The 17,832-nt window shown below is 38.5% G+C and overlaps 1 protein-coding gene across 1 annotated transcript in view; it reads right to left on the bottom strand.

The window, feature by feature from the left end:
- Window positions 1–4,038: 4,038 nt before the first annotated feature.
- The window catches only part of LOC126176365 (dipeptidase 1-like), a 431,133-nt gene continuing 417,339 nt past the window's right edge, over window positions 4,039–17,832 (bottom strand). Inside the window, exon 15 of the mRNA XM_049923520.1 lies at window positions 4,039–4,652. The gene's annotated coding sequence lies outside the window, so the exon portion shown is untranslated. The remainder of the gene's footprint in view (window positions 4,653–17,832) is intronic.

Genomic DNA, 17,832 nt, shown 5'->3' with positions numbered 1-17,832 from the left:
AAATGCAGAAGAGAGAGCGAATAGGTGGAAAGAGTACATTGGAGGCCTCTATGAGGTGGAAGATTTGTCTGATGTGATAGAAGAAGAAACAGGAAACAGAAGTCGATATAGAAGAGATAGGTTACCCAGTATTAGAATTAAAATTTAAGAGATCTTTTGATGTCGAAGATCAAATAAGGTAGAATGAATAGAAAACATTCCATCAGAATTTCTGAAGTCTTGGAGGAAGTGGCAACAAATAGATTATTCACGTTGATGTCTGGCGACATACCATCTGACTTTCGGAAAAATATTATCCAGACAGTTCCAAAGACTGCAAGAGCTGATAAGTGCGATAACTATCGCATAATCAGCTTAACAGCTCATGCATCCAAGTTGCTGACTAGAGTAATATACAGAAGATTGGAAAAGATAATTGAAGATTTGTTGGATGGTGATCCATCTGACTTCAGGAAAGGTAAATGCACCAGAGAGGCCATTCTGACATTGCAATAGATAAAGAAAGCCAGGCTAGAGAAAAATCAAGGAACGTTCATAGTATTTGCTGACTTGGAAAAAGCGTTCGACAGTGTAAAATAGTGCAAGATATTCAAAATTCTGAGAAAAACAGCGGTGGACTATAGGGAGAGACGGGTATTATGCAATAAGAACATGTGCCAAGAGGGAATAAAAAGAATGGACGACCAAGAACGAAGCGCTTGGATTGAAAAGAGTGTAAGACAGTGATGTAGTCGTTACCCTCCTACTGTTCAACCTGTACATCGAAGAAGCAGTGATGGAAATATAAGAAAGGTTCATCAGTGGAATTAAAAATCAAGCTGAATGGATATCAATGATACGATTCCGTGATGAAATCGCTATCCTCAGTAAAACTGAAGAAGATTTACATGATATGCTGAATGGGATTAACAATCTAATGAGTACAGAATATGGAGTGAGAGTAAGTTGAAGAAATACGAAAGTTATGAGCAGTAGCAAAATGAGAACAGCGAGAATCTTAACATCAGGATTGATGGTCACGAAATAGTTGAAGTTGAGGAATTCTGCTACCTACGCAGCAAATAACCAGTGACGGACGGAGCAAGCAGATTATCACTGGCGGAAAAGGCGTTCCTGGTCAAGAGAAGTCTACTAGTATCAAACATAGCCATAATTGGAGGAAGAAATTTCTGAGAATGTAGGTCTGGAGCACAGCAGTGTATGGTAGTAAAATATGGACTAGGGAAGAACCAGAACACAACATAATCGAGGCATTTGAGATATGGTGCTACAGGTTAATGTTGAAAATTAGGTGGACTGGTAAGGTAAGGAATGAGAAGGTACTGCGGAGAATCAGAGAGGAAAGGAATATGTGGAAAACCCTGATAAAGAGAAGAGAGAGATGTGAGAACATCTACTACGATATCAGGGAATGACTTCAATGGTACTAGAGGGCAAAAACAGTAGAGAAAGAAAGAGACTGAAATAAATGCAGCAAATAATTGAGGACGTAGGTTGCATGTGCTACCCTGAGGTGTGAGTTTGGCGCAGGACAGGAGTTCGTAACGGGCCGCAGCAAAGCAGTCAGAAGACTGATAACCCAAAGAAAAGAATAACATAATCTTAGTTACTTACGGGACGTTGCAAAGTTTTCGCAACGAACAGCGCTCGTTATGAATACGAGATTCTTACGTTTCAGTGAGCCTTTTCTGCGTGCCGCCTGGAATGCGCACGTCATTCTCGTAATGGATTCGTTTCTCATATGATATAGCGTGGCATTTGATGAAACGGCAAGATATTTCCGCCTAAAAAATGGGTAAAATGACGTACTTATCTAGCAACGATTCATATTTGTTAAATTATCTCCAAATAAAGGACAAAGTATCAGATGTAATAACTATTTCCGTACATCGTTTCTTACAATAACCAAATTCCTTTTAATTTCTTCGAGATTTCGGCCTACGCTGGAAAAGCATTCACAATAGATTTTAACTACTGTATTGGTCTGCCGTAAGGCAACTGTATCGTTTCAGATCTCAAAACACAGTAACTTTATTTTCAGGGAGATAAGAAAGGATGACTTTTTACAGGCCAGATTTTCCCGGGTTTGACTATCGAGACGACCTAGAAGACTGTGCAGTCAGTGGGAACTCCGGAGACTCGATTTTGTGGTAAATTCCTATGCAAGATGCTTCTTGAACATATAACTGCAATTTCATGTCAACACATCTTTCAGAGAACCACCTTGGTTACGTGTAGTGGGCAAGTGCAGTTACAAAAGACTTTGTTTATTTTATCGACTACTTTTTAGTATAATTTCGAGGCAGCCATTATTTCTCCTCATATCCGGTACTTCTATGTTGCAACATTCGACTATGGAGTAATTTGCCCTCTATCATGTTATAAATAATTTATATTTTGAAAAACAGAGGATTGGCTTGACTTTTTAAACAATATTGGTGCTCCTTTTACATCATATTGTGTCCACATCGGTTCTCATTCTCAAAATATGCACACGTTTCATCCCCAAGCATATCATAATTCTTCTTCTCTGTGTAAGTTTGGATTATACTTTAGTTCATTCTATATAAATGGACTAATTATTTTAATATCAATCAGTTACATGCGTAAATATTTTGTTGACCGCCACCTACGTAGGTAGAAATGATCATCATAATAAAATAAGAGAAATCAGACCTCGAATGGAAAGATTTAGGTGTACTTTTTTCCCACACGCCATTCGAGAGTGGAATGGTAGAGTAGTGTTAAAATGGTTCGATGAACCGTCTGCCAGGCACTTAAGTGTGAATTGCAGAGTAAACATGTAGATATAGATATAGATGAAGCACATTCGGACATATCCGAAACAACAGACACCATGCATTCATATAACACAGCCATATAATGATTTTAGTTTTTCTGATTAAAGATGTATGTCTACATTTAAGACTTTTTGTTCGATATTAGAGAAAATTCTGGAGTTCCTAGTCTCGTAACAATCAGCAAGGCAGTACACTAGTATTAATTAATGTAGATTAAGAAATCATGACTCGACGCTAAACGATGAGATTAAGTATTAAAATGGTTTAAAGGTTTAAATATCCACATAATGGAAGTACATAAACTTTATACTCTTTTCTGCAAACTGCTACTACCCTTACTTGCTGTTGAAATCGCCAGGGAAATTATAACTCAGTACGTCACAAGTGTGTAGTACAATCCGTATCTTTTATGTATCTTTAGTGAGAATTTCAAATAATTATTTATGGTCTAATCCTTCGATAATCTTTCAAACATTTTATCAAATTATTATCTTGTAAATACTGAAGAAAATCGCATCTAATTAACTCGTATGTGTATCTGAAACACTGGAAAAAAGTTTTCTCAATTGCGACGAATGGAAAAAGGAACATTTCTAATTCCACCATACGTTCTATCTGTATTAAAAAAAAAAAAAAACAATATTACAAATATAATGTGTTACCAGTTTGATACCTGGGAAACTTTACACAAAATTTCTGTGGGGAAACTGTACGCACTTAACATCTCCGCTACAGCGGCGATGTAAAACACAAAGAACAATACGTCACTGTATTTTGAATGTTCCCAGCGTTAGAGTTTAGCATTATGGTAGTTAAGCATGCTCCGTGGCCTTGCTGTTTGGAGAGAACTATTAATAACGGAAACTCAATGGCTGCACTAACTTTGCGGGAAACTTTGCTCGTTTAGTACTAAACTGCCGTTAAAACAGGTATTCAGCTTAAACAATGGAGCTGGAGGGCAGACTCGCTGTGGTGTAGTAATAGATTTCACGCTATCAGAAAACTACTTCATATTACCTGTTTCATTGTCGGTTCAACTTTCACATTTGTGACAGGATTTAATTATTTTAATATACTGTTACTCGTCGAATCTTTCCGTAACGTGTGCTGGTATTAAGGAGAAATAAGTATGAGTAAAAGATAAACTTCAAAAGTACTGTAACAAACTTGTAGACTTTATTCCTTCGATTTTAGTTCTCTTATTTACAGAAAATCGATAACCATTAAAACACAGTACTTTACCTGTTGAGAGAAACGAGAAATCCCTACTTTACTTCGAATGACACCTCAGAAAACGTTCTTCACATGAAGTTCATTGAGCATTCTCCATTCCCAAATTGTACCTACATAGTGCTCACTAATGATACCTTCTCATTAGATACGTAAAACTGTAAGTGTTCCTACTCAACGCTCTACAATACTTCTAAACTACATCACAGGCGTTAGAAAAGTGATATGCTGGTAAGATGTTGCGTAGTAGTGCCGCGCTGGAACGGTGTTACTGCGCTGCCGTTATATGACGGCAGATGAAACCAATCTCAGCCACTCGTATTTTCGAGCAACAGCAATACGGCACCCCGCTGGTGGCCCATAGGAGTGGAAAAATTATCATCCTGCAGTATTCTCGGCGAAACACCTCCGTAGATGGGGTAGGCCTACGTCCGTCGGCAACAGTGTAAGTTTTGGACCGAGGCCTCCGTGCTGAATTGGTCCCAGGAGTGTGCGTTACACGGCAGGGGGTGTCGATGCGCCGTGGAGCAGAGAGGTCTCCATCGTGAGGGTGGTGCCATCACCTCCCTCTTCTTCTTCTTCTTTGTGGGTTATTGTGGAGCCTGGCTGCTGCGTGAAATCCTGCAACCCAGAAGAAAAAATACCAAAATTGTGAGGGTGGCTAAGATAATGTACAGACAGTGAAAGGTTATCTATAACTTGTACAGGAAGCAGCCTGTAGTCAAAAGATACCAAGAACATTAAAGGGTGGCAACCGTTGAGCAGAGGAGAAAATGTGTGTGCAGCGTACCCCCATTGTTATTCAGCCTGTATTTCGACCAAGTAGTGAAGGAAATCAAGGATAATCTAGGAAACGGAGAATTTCGGTTTTACGAGTGTGTGTTGTTACAGGCGAACTACCCTATTGTAGGGAAGCAGCCTACTCACGCCGTATAAAATTCACATCAGTCTTTCCATTGTGTGCCAGCCTAGTCCGCTGTAACTAGCTCTGACGTCAGAAATATTGCGCAATACCTTAAAAATCAAGTAAATAACCTGAAACGTTTCTAGCATGTCAGGAGTAATACTAAATCAATATGTGTTGAATTTCAGTTCAATAACTGTAACCATTTTCGAAATTTGGACGTTTTTCTGTAAAAATCATTGGCGCAATAGAAAAGAGCTAGAAACTTAAAAAATTATATCTGGATTCATTTCTCATACTGATTTAGTAGAAACAGTATTCTGGATCTCACAAATTAAAATTTTAGTTGAAATTCATGATTTCCTGGTTTTTGTCTTAGAAATTAAGGAAGCAAGATAGATTAAGTAGGCGAATAAATAAGGCTAGGATGTTTAAATTTAAGTAGAAGGGAGATCCGCTATAATCATGAAGATGTGAGAAGTTTCAACTGAATAACTAAAAACTATAGCGATAGCGTATCTCCAAAGAGCAAGTTCAGAGCTCGTCTACTGCGTGTAGTGTAATTAAATTAATTCTCTCGCCCAAAATATTTGACTTAGCCATGTCAGACTTTTATTATGATTACTTACCTGGGTGCTGATTCCACATTTAAATTGAGAGCTTCATCGGCCATCAGCAAAGGAAGCGATGATTTATTCAATAACTTAAAGTGGTGCATTACTAGCCCAGCAGCTAGTCGGGAGAGCGGAATTGATCAGGCGTCCGCACCGCGGCTTTGTATATAAGAACGCTGCGCGAGAGAAAAAAGGCCCTAGTTCTCTCCAGACGCTGAATAGCACACCACCTGTGCGGGAGTCGCGTCGCGTCGGTAATATTGCTATAAACAGCCTCGGATGCCGTAATAAGTTACTCGGGATACGCGTAACCATGAAATCATTTTCGAGTGAAGTGTTAATTCTGGGATGACTTTAACGATCTATCTTCAGTTTGCGTACGTCGTATTTTCACGTGCCGTCGCGGGACAGGCTTTCTACAATTATAAAGCGTGGCGTTTGATGAACATTATTATCAAATTATGGCGAGCATTCACTTAAACATTTAATTTGAACAGTTATAGTTACATCAGCGCGTTAGACTCTGAACTGCTCACGTAGTTGGATTGTGTGGATCCTTTTTGGTCTGTGACTTTCAGAATATAGTGAATCTTTTATAGAGAATCGTTTTTGATTATGAATCCCAGACAATCTCCTAATTCCTCAGAGATATAAGCTGTAGCTATAAGTGTATTTCTGAGATGAAGTGGGCACTAGGAATTCTAATTACAGGCTTCACGTATTGCTAATCACTTTCTGGTTGCCAATATTGTAGTTGGAGAGCCAGTGTTGAGGACGGCAAACCACAGCATAAAAAATAGGAACATTTAACAACAATAATTCCACCCGCCACCCCACATATGGTGAATCGGCCGGGAAATGCATCTTTCCTACTTTGTATTCTACATTTATAAACCAAATAATATCCACCCGCCACCCCACACTATTACCTACATCAGTTATATTACAATCCTTAATAACTCTTGTGTCTGCTGCAATCAAAACAATTTTTGTGTCATATGTCATGTTTAGTGGCAGATCATTGACATACATCAAGAAAAAGCAATGAACACAGATCAAAACCCTATTACATGGCCCACTCTGCTTGAAACTTCGTGTCTGTTTGCGGACACTGAACGGTAACTTTCTGCTTCCTACTTTTCAGATACGAAGTAAACCGCTGTTGAGCTTATTCAGCAATTCAATAACGTTGCAACTTAACTTCGACACGATCAAATGTTTTTGCAAAATCAAAGAAAACACTCGCTGTCCTTAACATATTGTCTGGCGCTGCTAATGCCTCAAACACAAATGAATGGATAACATTTTCTGTGGATACATCTACCCCAAAGCGAAACTGACAGTCTGAGAGTAAGTTACCTGAACTGAGATGTGCTACTTTTATATTTGTTATTGCACTGTCAAAAACGTTTGAACCACAGGTAGAAACAATAGTAGACGATAATTTTCTGCGTTATCTCTTTCACCGTTTTTATATAGTGGTTTCTCAAACGAGCACTTCATCCTGTTCCGACACCTACTACGCCGGAAAGACTTATTGCACAGGTGACTAAGTACAGAACTAAAGGAAGGTGCACTGGTCTTCATAATTCCACTTGAAATTTCGTCATAACTGGGGAGTCCTCAACCTTTAGTGATGTAATAATTGATTCAATCTTTGTCTTTTCTTGTTTCCTGTAGCTGCATGGAATCTACATGTCAGGCAACACCAGTTCACGAAAGTTCAACGAATATACCTGCACCAGTAAAATTTTAATTTGACTTGCCAAATACTGACAACAAGTAATTATTACATATTCTGTACAGCTCTGGTGGATTATTAACAATTTAACTATCACAGAAGAGAGTTGCATTACGTCGAGTACTGACATTTTGCCTTGATCACTCTTTCACAATTGACCACATAGTTTAAATTTTGTTCTGACTGCTTTCCGTTCTTTTAATGTAAAGGCAATGTTTTAACTTGTCTGATGACATGCCTTAGCATTATATATATTCTTGTGTGTAGCAAAATTCTTTTATCAGGCTCTGACTGTCTTTCATATTACGATACAGTTCCCACTACCTTCTACATATATTCTAAAACCTTCAGTTTTCCAAGTTGGTTGCTTATTAGTACTTTATATGAGCCTGCACTGCGGAAGAGCTGTTACAAGAAGTGATAAACGTTTCAGTTTTGTTAGTAAACCTATTCAAGTCATCGCGTATGTCATAAGACCTGTATCTAGCAAAGACTATTCCCCATCCCTCCCACTATCTCTACCTGATCCTCTTTAGGAAAATTCTTACACAAAGCCTGTAAGTCTTGTGTCCCTTATTTAGCCCAGAACTTTGTTTTAAAAGGCAGGTGACTTGCTACTTCTTGAGTCTCCTTTCGCTTTAAACAAACACTGCCCTGGTGGCTGCTACCTAGAAGCAGACTATTCATAATACGTAACTTCGTCTTCCTGCCAGTGATTGTCGTCTTCTGCATATTAACTGCTTCTGAAACTACTGAAGATTCTACATGACTGTGACAACTTGCCAAACCGATTATCAACATTCAAAAAGAAACTGTCGGAAAACATTCTCAACCTATTGGTCTCACTGCCAACTGCCAGTTCCCAATTCTCCATCCCCGCCGTCCGTAACTTTTCGAGTACCCGTCCACGTCTACAGCTACATCTACATACCAACTCCTTAACCTACCTTATGGTGTATAACGGAGGGTACGATGTACATCGGCTAGTCATTTTCTTCCATATTACATTCCAAATAGGAACGCGGAAATGGCGATTGCCTGTATCCTTCCGTACGAGACTTAATTATCCTTATCTTATCTTCATGGTCCTTTCGTGAAATGTGTGTTGGCGACAGTAGAATCGTTGTGAAGTCTGCTACAACTGCCGGTTTTCTAGCTTTTTCAATAGCATTTCGTGAAAAGAACATGGTCTTCCCTCCATCGATTCCCATTCGAGTTGACGAAGCAGTTCTGTAATTCTCTAACTTTGTCAGAAGCTATGTGTAACAAACCACTGAATAGCTTCGATTTCTTTCTGTAGTCCGTTCTGGTGGGAATCCCAAACACTCGATCTGCACTCAATAATGGATAGCACTAGCGTTTTATGCGGTCTCCCCTTTGTGGATATGAGATACACTTCCCTGAAATTCTCCAAGTAAACGAAGTAACCTTTCTCCTTCCCTAGTATAGTCCTTATATGCTGATTTCATTTCGTATCGTTTTACAACGTTACTCCTATATATTTTATAGACGTGACGATGTCAGGCTGTCTAAATCGTCCTGAAGTATCATACAACCACTCAACGACGATACTTTCCCGTATACTACAGCATCGTTAACGTACAATAGCAGATTGGCACTCACAGTCTCGATGAGACCATTTATGTTTATAGACAGTAAGAGTGCCCACATGACACTTCTCTGGTGCATTCCTGAAGATACCATTGTCTCTAATGAACATTCGCCGTCGAGGACAACGTATTCGAGCAACTCATATACCTATGCTCGGCCATTTGTTAGTAACCTGCATTGGGGAACCACGTCAGCCGATTTCTGAAAAACTAGGAATATGGAATCTGCCTGTTGCCCTTCATCCATGGTAATCAGAATATTGTGCGAGAAACGGCAAGCTGGGTCTGGCACGAGCAACGCTTTCTAAATCCTTGATGAAACTTTTATGTCTCTCATTTATGCTGGAAGGGCACATAGTTTCAATTTCTGCCGGACTAGTAATCTATTCCTACATCATGTCCTGCAGGTCGAGGGCGGTATCTCGCTAGATTCCCCACTATCTTCTCCACTACTTCATTCACCCCGGAGAAGCTATTTGCTACACATTTCGTAACGTATCCCACGGCTTGCTAACGTACTAAACTTCACGAACTTCTCACTCATTGTCAAATTTTCGAATATTTTTATACATCTACAATGAAATAAAGCACACACACACACACACACACACACACACACACACACACACACACACACACACACACACACACACACACCATCATGAACAACAACAAGAACAACAAGTTCGCTATTAACTTCCAGTAAACTATATTCCTTATTTTATTACAGGCGGGAAAGATTTACGAGACTATGTAACTTACCCCTCCTCAGTTACAGAAGAAAAATGTGACCTACTTGAGCGCTACCTATATCAGCAATTAACAAACTCAACAATACCTCACAACACATATACGAAAATGAACAGAAGCACTACGAAAGTAATGGAGTGCTGACATTGTAATTGAATGAAAACGATATAGTCTTGAAGAAAGGTTACGGGATGACCATTAAAAAGGTAAGACAAGCGTGACGGAATGAAGTCGAAATAATTCAGGTTATCCTGAAGGAATTGGATTAGGAAATGTGACACTAAAAGTGTTCAATATAGTTTGCTTCCTTTGTAATAAAACAATTTACGATTAACGAAATACAGTCCCTATAAAACGCGGATTGGCAATAGTAAGAAATGCAATTATGAAAAAAAAATTGACAACATCTTTTCTGTCTGTCTATCGCCATTTTATTATCTCAAGATATCTGGTTTCAGGCTTTGTCGCCTAGTTGCAAATCTTACTCGTAATTACAAAATATCCTCTGTTGAAGTAGCTCCGCAAGTTCACTGTCATACAAGATACATATCAGTCAAACTGATAGTGTTTTCGTAGAATGCGTTACTCTGTATCTACGATCAGTGATGAAAGTGCCTTTAACAGTAATACAAAACAGTAGCCTGCGTACTGAAAAAGGTATATGTTATAGAATATGCCCATCACGATTATAAATTTAAGTAAAAGTTTGTATATAAGAGCAGTCTAATTTATCAATGAGGTGACCAGTTTCGAAACTGGTACGATCTTTGTCAGACTATTAGAACTCCATGATGACTGCTAGAGAGAGTGCCGGTGGGAGCTTGTTACATAGCGCCTACAGACGCTGTTCGCTCTAATTACAATACCATCTTGGAATGTAATTTGTAGTTTCTGATTTTTCGTTGCTTTTCGTTTTCACGCTTTTTATGAAAATACAATACATTGAGAATTATTGGCTGTATAAATAGCGTAAAAACTGAAAATAAAAACTTTCGCCGCAAGGACTCCTCCCGGTGACCTCCGGATTACCATTCTGAACTCACTCCGCGGCGCCAACCGTTGTCTGGTAGTTACGCTAACATTAATGGCTCGTGCCTCACCCGACTGGCACCAAAAATGCTAAACGCTTGGCCAACTGGAGCTCTCACAACTGTCGCTTTTTATCTGTGTCCAATCCCTGCATACACCACCAATTTGGACGAAATCGGTGTGCCGTCACCTTACGGGCCTATGCTTTACGTACCTCATAAACCAGAGCTATCAGACTGTTTATCACGGCATTCTTTGTCCGTAGTGTAATTGTGTTATATCAAGATACAGGATTTGGATACCTGATTCCACGTACGGAAACGCGAATAGATATTATAGGAGAGTTGAAATGTTTTGTAAAATGAAGCACTCACGCAGGAGACGTCTGACTCACACGTTTCCAACAATTTTCTAGCGATTACAGGCAACATGGCAAGTGGCACTTCAATATCGGGTTTGGAGAAAGCGCAGCTTAATGGCGTGGATAAGGAGCTTTCTATTGGCACTGGATAATCTACTCGTGAAACATATGTCGGACATACTACTGCGTTGAAAGTAATATGGAAGCAGCAGCTACACTCACACCTTTCAAACTTTTAACATCAGCTGATTTCGGTCATCGGGACGTGCTGTGCCAACAGAATCGGCAGCGTACAACTTTTATAAGCGGTTTCAGTGCAGACTGAGATCGCTGTACTCACAATTAATGCCCATAGACCGTTACTTATCCTTGTGATATAGCTATGAAGAGCCAGATATGTAGATTTTCAATTCCCGTGTTCGCGAACGTAGTTAGTGTTTGGTTAATTAGACCACGTTTAGTTCCTGTCATACTTGAAGGAACTACGTGTCCTGCATCGGCTGTGATTCATTTCCGTCTTCTCTGTATTATCCAAACTGCTAAGTTTCGACTGTATACTATTCTGAAGCAAAATGCCTAACCCGTTAGATGTTTATGTTTTGTGTTACAGTTATTATAATGGACATTCCGTTGCTTGCCGGGTTCTAAATATGTAGCCATGATATTTGGTTCCCTAAAAATAGTTGGAAACACATCTTTCACAGAACACTAGGAGAGTCCCAAGGGAGCATTAGAAGACCTTAGATGTTTTCAGTATTCACAAAGGATTTATGAGTGAGCATAAGCAGCTCTACAATATTTTTTAATTGACGATGCTGTAAGGTTTACGAAAGTACCGTAATTGCCGAGCTGGACAATGGCAGATATTTACGAATGTGAACAAATGTAAGATGATGCATCTAACAAGGACGAAGAAACCGATAGTATCAGATTACAGGATTAGTGGTGAATATTTAGACAACTTAAATGTAGGGGCAATCCTGAGTATCGATAGGAGACAATCACATGAAATCAATGTAAGAGAAATGGAACGGAAGATTTACATTTTTTGAAATGGTTCTGGGAAAATGAGAATCTATGAATCCCAGTTTGTACGATATTATAAATTGAGCCACGAAGTACTTAAATGCGAACGTCATAGACAAAACTGATGAACATGTAGACAAGATATTAGCACGATCAATAACGTTCTTTCTGTAGCCTTGCCAAGTAAGCTGGTATTATACATCGAATACATTCAGAGCCGCGCTAGTGTCACAGCAACAGTTTGGTTTGTAGCACTACACAACCGTCTAACAGAAATTCTCCGAGAAGCTTAATGGAAAACATTGGAGGGATACTTTTTTATCCTCGTAAATCATGCACTACAGCTCTAACGTGTTTGAAGCTACCACTTTCCGTTGGTTTTAGTGAATTCTGCTTTATTGGTGTCCAACTTTGGTAGGAAGTTTCCAATTTGACGTCGAAGAGGAGATAAATTATAATAAGAACTTCTTGGTAGAATAAGATAAAACGTAAAACTTCATATGAAGTACGCAGCTTACTTGGTCAGTAAATTTTACAAATTACACAGAAGACAGTTGAGTCATAGTTGTATGACGTACACCAAAAGGTCTATGCCGAAATGTAATTGATTGACAGTGCCAAAGTAGAGCAAAATTTCTCGCTCTCGGCCGGGTATAATTTACGTATGTTTTACTATGTATGTGTAGTGAAATTACATGAATTAAGTGATAATTTCATCCACGAAATAGCACCGTTTCTGTGCAGATCTGTGTTCATTTCTGTCAAAAGTTAAACTACAATACCAATGCATTAAGTTAGACTGCCTTTTGACTTCGTATTCCAAAGCTGACCAAAACTTAGAAAACAGTTACTTCATCATTTCCGGCAAACAATAAAAGGCAGCGAAACAGATATTTTGCTGTTCGCCGTTTGATATAACCCACATAAAAAGACTTCACACAGCTACATATTCTATAGAAGAGTGTGTGACAAGAATTAACTACGAGGAAACTTTGTACGAAATAGGCTAGTGATCGAAGTGTGAAAATAAATTTCGCGCCAATGTTTAACTGTTTTGAACCAGAACGCAAAAGGATTTGAGCTCTCACTATTTTACTGTAAATGAGACCAGGAGACAGAAATTAACTCCAGGTATAAAATAATGTTTTAAGTCGTGCAAAATGGATTCTTCCTAACCATTACCCAACAAAGAGTAATATTGTAACACATGAATACTATGGGAGTCTCCAAAGACGTGCTCTTCCACTATAAAGCTGAGGAATTTTTGCATTGCCTGCATAGTGACCTGGTGACTGACGGTGAAGAAACTTCTTGTCCGTTCGACTCGTCAGTGTGGTTTCAGAATGGCACAGTTGCCACTCCCTTTATCTTACTTCTTAGCTCATGAATCCTCCTCAAATCATACTTGAGGTGACTCAAGGCTAAAGGACTCGATAAGAAATACCGTTATTAGCTACAAAGAAGAGAGAGATCTACGCCGAAACGTCTGACTGGACTAAAAGTTGCTGAAAGTTCATTCCATTGGGGATAATGATCATTCGTCTTTAAACCTTTGAAATTCCTTGACATCCCTAAGCGCATTACCAAACACTACAGCAAATGTCATGGTTTTCGGTACTTTTCAGTGTGCCTTCATAGGTCGTTCCCAATGGAGAAAACAGAGAAAAGAGAAATAACCCTGATCATCATGATCTCCTACAGAAACGCACGCTAATATTAATAAGAAATCACCACAACTGTATCGATACACGTTTATTGACTGTCTAACGGTTTCATTCAAAAGAACATCATCGGATTACACCGCCAACAGTCTCCATAAAAAAATCTCTGCAGAATTATGCCCATATGGTGACTTAAGAAGTCTTGTTATTTTGTTTAAGGACTGAGGCAACTCATGCAACACGACAGTCATAGAAAAACGCGGTCGACCGTCTGGTAAGAGCTCGGCAAGCAGTTAGTGTAAGCTACTGGAATGCTGTATACAATAGACTGTCCAAAAAGACGTCTTAACCATCATACTCGCACTACTCTGTGAGTATATTTTCACGAAGACTATTGGCAGTGCGACAAGGTAATGTTCTCTAAGACTGACTGCAATGCGATTCTGCTGCTGCCAACGTACATTTCGCGTAAGGACCATGCAGATATGATGAAAGAGATAAGAGCTTTTACAGAACCGTACAGATAGTCGTGTCTCCTTCGCTGTATTTGCTTCAGGAACAGGAAAGGGAATGACTAATAGCGAGACAGATGCCTCCCGCCACGCACCATACGACGGCTTGCGGAGTTTGCATGAAGATGTAGATGTAAAAACCAATCGTGACACTGTTATTAACATTATGAAACAGCAAAGAAATTGAGTTCTAAATCTGGGAGTGCGTATTTTAATTTGAAATAAATATAAGATTTACAAATAAGGCGGAATCATCTCTCAAAACTTCAGTTACTATGAGCTAAATTGGAAAGCAATTTTAATTTTTATTCGTAGAAATGTAACTGACGAGAGTTTACTTTGAAATCATTTGGTAGCAGTAAATTCTAAGGAAAAGTACAAATATGTAACCATGTTTTTACGTTTCCCTTTCTTTATTATATTTGCTTGTTTGTTTGGTACATACAAGCACAATGAATAAAGTCAAGTGTTATCTTGATAAGCTATACGCTTCTGATATTTCATTTACTTTCTATTATTTTTTATATTTTTAGTACTGTTTTGAACTACGTAAATTTATCTGAAATTGGAGGAATCCTGGTAAGAATCTGCTTTTCAGTTTCTAACAAATTATCACCGGTTGGGTAAATTATAGCTTACCATGGAAAACCCACCACTACAGATGAATGCATTAAGTTCACACTTCTATATTCAACCAGCTTTGTTTTAGTACTGTAAGAAGTAAATGATGCTTTAGGTTTATCAGATGAAAGTAAATGGTGTGTTTTACATCAGTAATTACTTATGAGAAGTTTCGTGGATGATAAATGCTGCCTGAATGGAAGTAAAAAAATTCTCACTCTCTTTTCGACAGTTTTAAAAAGACATTAACCGAATGTATGTGCTGATTAATTACCCCGTAACTTAACGTGCATCCCTTATTTCTTGCAAGCATAAAAGATTCGAGGAAATGGGTGGACGGTCATGTGCCCTACAAGAAAATAGACGAATTTTTCCGTCGGAAGTTTTGGGATCCATAGTCGTGGAGAGGCTAAAACATTTTTCACGTTGCGTACCCTCAATGAGCAAAGAAATGTTGCCGGTCGTCACACGGTGTTTCACCGATGGTGTTTTAGCGAAGATCCCGAGGTGGGAGCCAACTGTAAATACATCAAAAAGCTGTCACAGAAGCCTCAAAAATTTTATAGTAAAGCGATAATGGGAAAATGCTACCTGTCTAAGTCTTGCGGATCAACTAGCCCAAAAATTACTTGAGAGGAGGCCTCCATTGGAAAAGCAAAATGTATCATACAATTTAGACACATTACATCCACCCACAAACTGTACTAACATTAGGGCTCTGATGGACGGATTATTAGAATATACATATTTATTTGGTATCTTCACATTTTCAACACTTTCCATAAAGGTATGTGTGACAGTAGATGTTTTGAGTTCAACAAAGATATTATGTTAGCTGTGAGTGAAAACTATGTAGACCTTACAGAACGGGGTCTCGGACAGTAAAAGTGCTCACTGAAAAATCGTTGGAGCAAAATGGAAATATCCCATACAAATGATCATACTTGTTCCTGGAAATTAAAGGAAAACCTATTTACACATTGCTGCCATACCATAAAGTTATGTTATGACACTTCTGGTTATTGTGGTGGGTTCAGTAGTTTTCACTGAGCCTGAATGTCTGTACACAGCAATTATAGATGTAAATTAATTTGACAACACGTTCAGAGCATTTGTAATATGGCAACTGCTCTACTCTGGTAAAAAAGATAACTAAGAATGATTTTATCGGCAGACATCGTCTGTAATTCTTAGAATTCGGAAGGTCATGTAAGCTTAAAGGGGGAAAGGAGAACTAAACAGTCTTTCGTAGTGCCGAAAGAAGATAATTTATTGAGAATGAGATGAAATGAACTCTTCATTCGATTTCACAATTTTTACTTATACTTACATACGAAAATCTGTTAGGATAACAGATGTCATTACTGGCAGCAAGAAAGACGTACTCCTTCCTATGACACTAATTTGGAAATATTTGAATCTATGTTACATAAAATTTTATGGATTGTAGTTTTTAACAAGCAGCAATTCTAATGTACGAAATAACTTTGTTTGGTCATTAACGGTAACGATATTTGGCAAAGCACGTAAGTGTTTGATCTGCATTCCTACGAATCATTTTCGAATTACCGTCAAACGCAACATGTGTAAAATTCAACTGACGAAATAGATGCGGATCTTTGAATAAACACTAACGCTTTTACTACTGCTAACATAAATACTGAAATTTGATCGACTGCCACTATAATAACTTAATAAAATGTACCACAAAACTATAGTCATTTGAACAAAATTTATTGAAAATGCACATAGTATTCACGTACGAAAACGAAGGAACTGAACGATGTAAACGAAACTGATAAGTCTTCACACAGGTATGTTAAACCCATCTTTTCTTCAGCACGCTACATTTTTTTTCATTTATCGCTCTCCTTTGCGTCGTAGCGACAACCTTCAAACTCCTAAAATAAGACTAAAAATTACATGACGAGCTATGAATGTTACGATAATGTGATGGAGGAAACAGCATCTGAACATGATGAGCTAGATGGACTCAATGCGCCGGTCTTAAATTGACGAATGCTGAAAAAGCGAGGGAAAAGACACACCTAAAGTAAGATCATCAACGACAACGGGTATGCCTTTCTGATGACTGTGTGGAGAAGGAAATATTTCAGGATTTTACCGCTGGTACTCTCCAGTGGAGGAAAGTAACTACAGTAGAAATGAAACAATAATTACAACTAATATCTAATCACCATGTTCTAGCAGACGGGTTGAAATGTCAATCATTTTAGTAGAAATATGACGCCGCCTAATAGCCAAGAAGATTTTAACTACGGTGACAACGGCCACGAAAGCCTGTAGAATTACATAATTCAAAATGTTTTCCTCAATCTAATGATCTTGTGACACACAGAGCGAGTTCTATCATGATGAAATACTTCTATGTTTATGTTCAATACATCACCTATTGGTCTTAAATGTGTGTGATCCACGACAGACGACACTGTCCATTGGTAGTCCTTTGATAAGTTTCATTTCAGCGTTTTTGTGCCTCAACCTGACAAATATATGAAATAATACTACCTGTTTGTTGATGTTTAATTTCACAGAGGACTGCATCTATTTGAAGACTATTGCTCCTTGTACACATTTCCATCATAATTAATCACTTTCTGTTGCACGACATAATGCATACTTTCTATTTAAGAGAAAACCAATATAGGAAAACGTTGAAGTCACGATATTAAAGACAACACCTCGGTGCGATCTATAAGAAAGCACCTGAAGCAAAATACATTAAAAAGTCCTTCAGTTCAGAATCATGTACCGATAACAAACAAATGTGGACAAGTGGTCTGCGTTGGTGGAGAGGATCATGAGAAAAATCAGCATATTACAATAAGAATGTATCCAGAATAGAACTACCTCGTCATCGGTTAGTGATTTTTTTACGACACTGAATGCGCAAATACTGGTGAATCTGTCCTGGAACTCAGGACTGCTGATTGACGTTATCGCTTAATTTG

Source organism: Schistocerca cancellata, chromosome 3 (genome assembly GCF_023864275.1).
Source record: "Schistocerca cancellata isolate TAMUIC-IGC-003103 chromosome 3, iqSchCanc2.1, whole genome shotgun sequence".
Taxonomy (NCBI): Eukaryota; Metazoa; Arthropoda; class Insecta; order Orthoptera; family Acrididae; genus Schistocerca; species Schistocerca cancellata.
The sequence above is the reverse complement of the archived record's forward strand: the minus strand, read 5'-3'. Positions and strand labels throughout refer to the sequence as shown.